At 41.6% G+C, this 7,583-nt stretch overlaps 1 non-coding gene across 1 annotated transcript; it reads left to right on the top strand.

Annotated features, from left to right (window-relative positions):
- Positions 1-7,113: 7,113 nt before the first annotated feature.
- Positions 7,114-7,221, top strand: LOC141694069 (small nucleolar RNA R71). Its single transcript, XR_012563401.1, has one exon. It is a non-coding gene; the product is annotated as a small nucleolar RNA R71 (small nucleolar RNA).
- Positions 7,222-7,583: the final 362 nt, after the last annotated feature.

Raw genomic sequence — 7,583 nt, 5'->3', positions numbered from 1 at the left:
AACTATAAAAGCCTTAGGTCACTAGGCACAAATTCCCCTAAGAACTTAATAACTCGAATACCAAATAGCCCACTCGTGATCAATTGTGCATAAAACCAATTTTTTTTCCCTTTTCTCTTTTTTTTTTATTTTTTTTTTCAATTTCTGAGCAAGTGCGTTTCGCTCCATCTTGCTCAACCCTAGACTACTCGTATACAATACGAGCCGGCTACTAGCCATTTGACGCCTAGCCACAACTAGCAATGAATTCCGAATTTTTTTCTCCAATTTTTATCTTTTCATGTCTTTTATCATTAAGAGCCTAGCATGTATTCTAAGTATAAGCAATAGATTAACCTCAAAAACCATCAAACCATGACAACAATCTAGTCCTTAAGCATAGTCTAATGCTTAGTGAAATTACAAGTGTTTCTAGCATGCATATCAACCTAACCAGATTCAACATCACTTTAACTCTATCACTACACTCGCATCAATATCACATATTAATCGGTAAAGCAACACAAAGGGATCATGGTATATGCATGTATTATATGACATAATAAATAAAGCTATAAATCCTTAAAAAAAACTATATGGCAGAAATATGCAACTATATGAACTAAACTAACATGAAAATGCAACTACATGACACAAACACAAATATGTTCCTTAACTACTACCCCCAAACTTAAAATCTTCACTGTCCCCAGTGAAGGTAATAGAAAGGAACACAGGGTATACCTGCTCAGATGAATCATCATCATCACCCTCAAAGGGTGGAGTGTCAGGACTGTCCCCAGTGAAGGTAATAAAAAGGAACACGGGGTATACCTGCTCAGATGAATCATCATCATCACCCTCAAAGGGTGGAGTGTCAGGAGTGGTTAAGCAGAATCCTCACCAAAAATGGGCCACTGGATGTTAGCTCCAAGGCCTCTAAATGCAGTCCCAAGAGCCTGGGCGAGCTCCTCCGCAAACCGACTTTGCGAATCATACATCAGCCAATCCCGAACCATCTCCTCCCTGAGCTCTCGAAGAGCCTGCCTCTCCCTGAGCCTGACTGAGCCTAGCCATGGTAGCACCAACTGCTGGAACTCCTCCTGGAAGGTGATATCCCAAACCATATGACTCGGGCTTTCCACCCGTCCAATCCTGCATCGCATTCAAAGTCGATGAATCAATAGGAGCGGCCGACATCTGCAACCGCTCATAAGAAGACCATTGGACTCCAACTGCCAAGCAAAGCTTCGTGACAATAGAGGCATACGGGATAGAGTATTGCGATTTCCCCCTCAAAAACTTCAAAATTCCTTGGTAGATGTACTCACCAAGGTCCACATAATATTCATCATTCAGAATTCCCCATAACAACCTCGCCTTCTCCACTGTAACCTCATGTGCATGCAAAGAAGGAAGAATATTAGCGCATATAAATGCATTCCAAGCACGAGCATATATGTTCATCGCGACAGCAGGGAAACGACGATAATCATTGGATCCCATTTTGAACTTCCACACTGTGCCCAGATGACATAGAGTAGAAATAATCAAGTCCAAATCAAAGTCCTCAGGGGCCTTTGCATTCCAATGTTCCTCTTGTGGTTTCCTTTATCGGTATCCAATCACCTGGCGAATTGCCTCAGGCTGATAATCAATAGTAAGCCCACGAACAACAGAAAACCCATTCTTATCGGCCTTGGAGTTCGCATAGAACTCGCGAACGATACTCATTGGAACCGCCTCAGGTGACTCGCAGAATGTAATCCATCCCTTCTCCGCAATCATCGGTAGCAACTCACCATCCCTCCCTGATGGCAAGAACCACATCTCCCTCATAATAGGCTTAGTCAGAAGCTTGGTGTACTCTTCTTCAGCAGCCCTATCCAACAATCGGGACCTCGCAGTAGTATTCCTCGAAAAATCAGTAGCAGTCAGGTTGGTGCTGCTGCTACCCATAATTCGTGATCTCTATGGGGCCATGAAAATTGAGAATAAGAGTTGAAGAGTTTGTGTTTGGTGTGTAGGAAAGATTTTGTAGAGTGAAAGTGTGTGGGATGTGTATGGAGAGGTTGTATGTATTTATAGGGCAAAATTAGGGTTAGAATTTGATTAGGAGTGAGGATTGTGGCAAGGTATGGGGGGAAAATCGTGGGTTAATGGGTTATATTTTTTTGTGATTTTTTTTTGTTTTATTAGGCTGAAAAATGATTTTTCAATAGTCAGGGACGCACGCGGTCGTGTAGCACCAGCAAGCGGGTGCGCGCGACCGCGCTCCAAGCACCCGGGCGTCTGCTAGGCTTCTGGAAAAAAAAATTGCTACTTTTTTTTCTGATTTTTTGGGTTTTTGGGTTTTTGGATAAAGTACTATATTCTAAGGTGTCCTATGGTCTCATATCTTGGGTTGCCTCCCAAGAAGCGCTTCTTTTACGTCATTAGCTTGACGTGGAGTTATGGGATCAAGTTGACAATAAAACGACACTAATCACTTCACGGTTTGCCGTATACCCATAATAGTGCTTCAATCTCCGACCATTTATTTTGAATGCTTGGTCCGGATCGTTCTCAAAAATCTCCACCGCTCCATATGGAAACACAGTTTTGACGATAAATGTCCAGACCACCTTAATTTTAATTTTTAGGAAAAAGTCGGAGACGAGAGTTGAATAGAAAAACTTGTTGCCCCGGAACGAATGACTTAGGGGATAGCTTCCTGTAATGCCACCTTTTTACCTTTTCCTTGTACATTTTGTTGTTTTCGTACGCTTGAAGTCGAAATTTATCAAGTTCATTTAACTGAAGCATTCGCTTCTTCCCAGCCGCATCTAGATCAAGGTTTAACTTCTTCAATGCCCAATAAGCCTAATGTTCAAGCTCCGTAGGTAAATGATATCCATTACCATAGACAAGTTGAAATGGGGACATCACAAATGGAGTCTTGTATGTTGTTCTATAAGCCCAAACAACTTCATCGAGCTTCAAAGACCAATCTTTCTTTGACGGACAAACGAATTTCTCTAAAATACGCTTGATCTCTCTATTAGATACTTCAGCTTGACCATTAGTTTGCGGATGATAGGCGGTAGCAATGCGATGATTTACATTGTAGCGTTGCATCATAGAAGTGAACTTATGATTGCAGAAATGCGACCCTTCGTCACTTATGATAACTCGTGGCATTCCAAACATTGTGAATATCTGCTTATGAAGAAAACTCAACACTACCTTTGCATCATTAGTCGGTAGAGCTTTGACTTCTACCCATTTTGAGACATAATCGACTGCCAGCAAGATGTACTGATTATTGCAGGACGAGATATATGGTCCCATGAAATCGATTCCCCAAACATCGAAGACCTCAACTTTAAGTAGCACATTTAAAGGCATCTCATCCTTTCTGGAAAGATTCCCCACTCTTTGGCAACGATCACTCCTTAAAACGAAGTGATGTGCATCATTAAACAACATAGGCCAGAAAAAACCTGCTTAAAGAATATGAGTTGCTGTCTTTTCACCACCATAATGTCCACCATAAACTGTGGAATGAAAGTCTCGTAATATCCCCTCCGTCTCACAGAATGGGATACATCTCCTGATGATCTGGTCAGATCCTTGTCTAAACAAATATGGTTCATCCCATATGCACCACTTCACCTCATGCAGAAACTTCTTCTTTTGAGCCACATTCATATTAGAAGGCATAATGTTGCTAACAAGATAGTTCACAATATCTGCGAACCATGGCTCTTCCTCTTGAATTGCGAATAACTGCTCATCCGGAAAAGATTCGTTGATCAATGTCTTATCATGTGAAGTAGAATCAGGATTCTCCAATCTAGAGAGATGGTCAACTACTTGATTTTCAGTACCTTTTTGATCCTTGATCTCTAACTCAAATTCCTGTTGTAAGAGAACCCAACAAATAAGTCTAGGCTACGAATCCATCTTTAAGACCAGATAGCGGATGGCAGCATGATCAGTGAACACGGTGACCTTTGTCCCAAGTAGATAAGATCGAAATTTTTTGAAAACCAAAAACTATAGCCAAGAGCTCCTTCTCAGTAGTGATGTAGTTCAGTTGGGCTCCATTTAGCGTCTTACTAGCATAGTAGACCACATGAAATATATTAGTCTTTCGCTGCCCAAGAACTGCTCCCACTGCATAATCACTTGCATCACACATCATCTAAAAAGGTTCTCTCCAATCAGGTGTCGTAATAACTGGTGCGGTGATTAAACTCTTCTTGAGAGTCTCGAATGCTGCCAAACATTCATCATCAAATTTGAAAGGCACTTCTTTCTCGAGAAAGTTGCACAACGGCTTAGATATCTTAGAGAAGTCCTTGATGAAACATCGATAAAAACCCGCATGACCAAGAAAGCTACGGATTCCTTTCACATAAATAGGTGGCGGAAGATTTTCAATAACGCCCACCTTGGATTTATCCACCTCAAGACCTTTACTAGGGACTTATGCCCAAGAATGATGCCTTGTTACACCATGAAGTGACATTTTTTCCAATTGAGCACCAGATTGGTCTCAATACACCTTTTGAGCACCAAACGGAGATTATTCAAGCATTCATCATACGAATGTCCAAAGACGGAGAAGTCGTCCATGAACACTTCGACATTATTTCCATTCATATCAGAGAATATAGCCATCATGCATCTTTGAAAAGTGGCAGGTGCACCACATAAGCCAAAAGAAACTCTGTGAAAAGTAAACGTGCCAAATGGACAAGTGAAAGTAGTCTTCTCTTGATCTTCTGGAGCAATGCAAATCTGATTGTAGCCCGAACAGCCATCCAGAAGATAATAATACTCATCATGTGACTGTTCAACTTCCCGTAGTCCATGCATACCCTCCATCCTGTGACTGTTCGAGTGGGGATGAGCTCGTTCTTCTCATTTGCTACCACAGTAATACCTCCTTTCTTAGGTACACATTGCACGGGGCTCACATAAAAACTGTCAGCAATAGGATATATGATTTCTACATCCTGCCATTTTGGAATTTCTTTCTTCACCACTTCTTTCATGATAGGATTAAGCCTTCAATGTTGCTCAACAATCGGCTTGCTACCTTCCTCTAGCAGAATTTTATGCATGCAGTACGAATAGCTGATCCCTTTTATATCTGCTATAGTTCATCAGATGGACGATTTGAATTCTCTTAGAATTCTCAAGAGCTTGTCCTCATCACTACCTGAAAGGTCAGATGCAATAATAACATGCAAAGTAGATGCATCACCTAAAAAAGCATACCTCAAGTGTTCAGGCAGTGGTTTAAGCTCCAAAGTAGGTGCTTCCTCAATAGATGGTTTGAGCTTTCCCTCAGCATTCTTGAGATCAATATTACCAAGAGATTCAAATGGCATATCTAACTTCCGTTTCCAAGGAGAAGCATTCAGATATTGTAACTGCTCATTGCCTTCATCATCTTCACTGTCAAAATCCCCCAATAAGGTTTTTTCTAAGGCATCAGACCTTAGCACATGATCAAGTTCTGAAGTAACAACAGAATCGACCAAATCCACCTTGAAGCACTCCTCATCTTCCGTAGGGAATTTCATCGCATTGAACTCATTGAATGTCACATCTTGATCTTGCACCCTTATAGTGAGTTCACCTTTTTGCACATCTATCAAGGTACGACATGTAGCCAAAAAAGGTCTTCCCAATATTATGGGAATCTTCTTATCTTTCTCGAAATCCAGAGTGACAAAATATGCAGGAAAGATGAGCTTGTCCACCTTTAGTAGCACGTCTTCTACGATGCCTCGTGGGTATGTAATCGAACGATCAGCCAATTGTAGAGACATGCAGGTGGGCTTCAGATCAGGCAAATTCAGCTTTTTGAAGATAGACAACGACATCAGATTGATACTTGCTCCCAAATTGCAAAGGCACTTGTCAAATGATAACTTGCCAATGGTGCAAGGAATGGTGAAGCTACCTGGATCCTTAAGCTTTGGAGGTAACTTTTGTTGCAGCACGACACTGCACTCTTCCGTCAGCGTAACGGTATCAAGATCATCCAGTTTTACCTTCCTCGAAAGAATATCTTTCATGAATTTCGCATAACTAGGCATTTGCTCAAGAACCTCGGTGAAAGGTATGTTGATGTGAAGTTTCTAGAACACCTCCAGAAACTTACCAAATTGCTTGTCCAGCTTTTGTTTTTGCAATCGCTTAGGAAAAGGTGGTCGAGGATAGAGATGTTTCTCCCCTGTATTACCCTCATGCAGAGTGTGTTCAACAGTAGTCTTCCTTGGTTCCCCCTCTTTCTCCTTTTGCATTCCTTCTTTATCTACAACTTCAACTTCTACATCTTTTGCTTTTTCATCATCAGCAACTTTTCCAGACCTTAAGGTGACAGCTTTGACTTGCCCTTTAGCTTCCTTCCTGCCTGGCACTTCAGTATCGCTGGGAAGTGTTCCGGGTTGACGATTGAGCAAGGCATTGACTATTTGTCCAATTTGATTTTCCAAGGTCTTGATAGAAACAGCCTGACTTTTGCACAACAGCCTTAACTCCTCGAAATCAGTACTAGAAGGTGGAGCAACACCTCCTTGTTGAGGATATGGTTGCCTTTGAGAAAATTGCTGAGGTTGCTGGAATCCAGGTGGATTAAACTGTTTATTTGCAGCTTGCTGATATGACTGCTGAACAGCATTTTGATTATCGCTCCAGCTGAAATTGGGATGATTTCTGTTATTAGGATGATAAGTAGGGGGCACAAACTGCTGCGGTTTCTGAAAATTGTTCACATACTGAACAGATTCATTAACAAGAGAACACTGATCCGTAGCATGAGAGCCTGCATAAAGCTCACAGACACTAGATAATTAATTTACGCCATAGTTGGTTAAAGAATCGACCTTCATAGTCAGCGTCGTGAGCTGTGCTGTAATAGCTGTAGCTGCATCAACTTTCAAAATACCTGCTACTTTCCCAGGCATCATCCTTTGAGTTGGGTTTTAATACTCGTTTGTAGCCATAGTTTCAATGAGATTATAGGCCTCAGTATAGCTTTTGGCCAACAAGGCGCCTCTGGAAGCTGCATCGAGCATGGGTCGAGATTGGACCCCCAAACTATTGTAGAAACCAGTGATCACCATCAAGTCAGGAATCCCATGATGTGGACACTTTCTCAACATCTCTTTGTAGCACTCCCAAGCTTCACACATAGATTCTCCTGGTTGCTGCGCAAACTGAGTAAGAGCACTCCTCATAGCTGCAGTTTTGGCCATTGGATAGAACTTTACCAGAAACTTTTGCGCAAGATCTTCCCAAGTAGTGATGGACCTAGCTGGTAAAGAATGAAACCAATCCTTAGCTTTGTCCCTCAGAGAGAATGGGAAAATCCTCAGCTTGATAGCCTCATCAGTGACACCATTATATTTGAAAGTACTATAGATCTCGATAAAATTCCTGATATGTATGTTAGGATCTTCAGTCGCAGCCCCTCCGAAAGAAACAGAATTCTGCACCATCTGAATAGTGCCCGACTTGATTTTAAAAGTATTGGCCTGAGTAGCCGGATGAATGATGCTTGACTGAATGTCATCAATTTTAGGCCGAGAAAAGTCCATAAGAGC

This window comes from Apium graveolens, chromosome 10 (genome assembly GCF_009905375.1).
Source record: "Apium graveolens cultivar Ventura chromosome 10, ASM990537v1, whole genome shotgun sequence".
NCBI classification, from domain to species: Eukaryota; Viridiplantae; Streptophyta; class Magnoliopsida; order Apiales; family Apiaceae; genus Apium; species Apium graveolens.
This window is presented reverse-complemented; position numbering and strand designations above follow the sequence as displayed.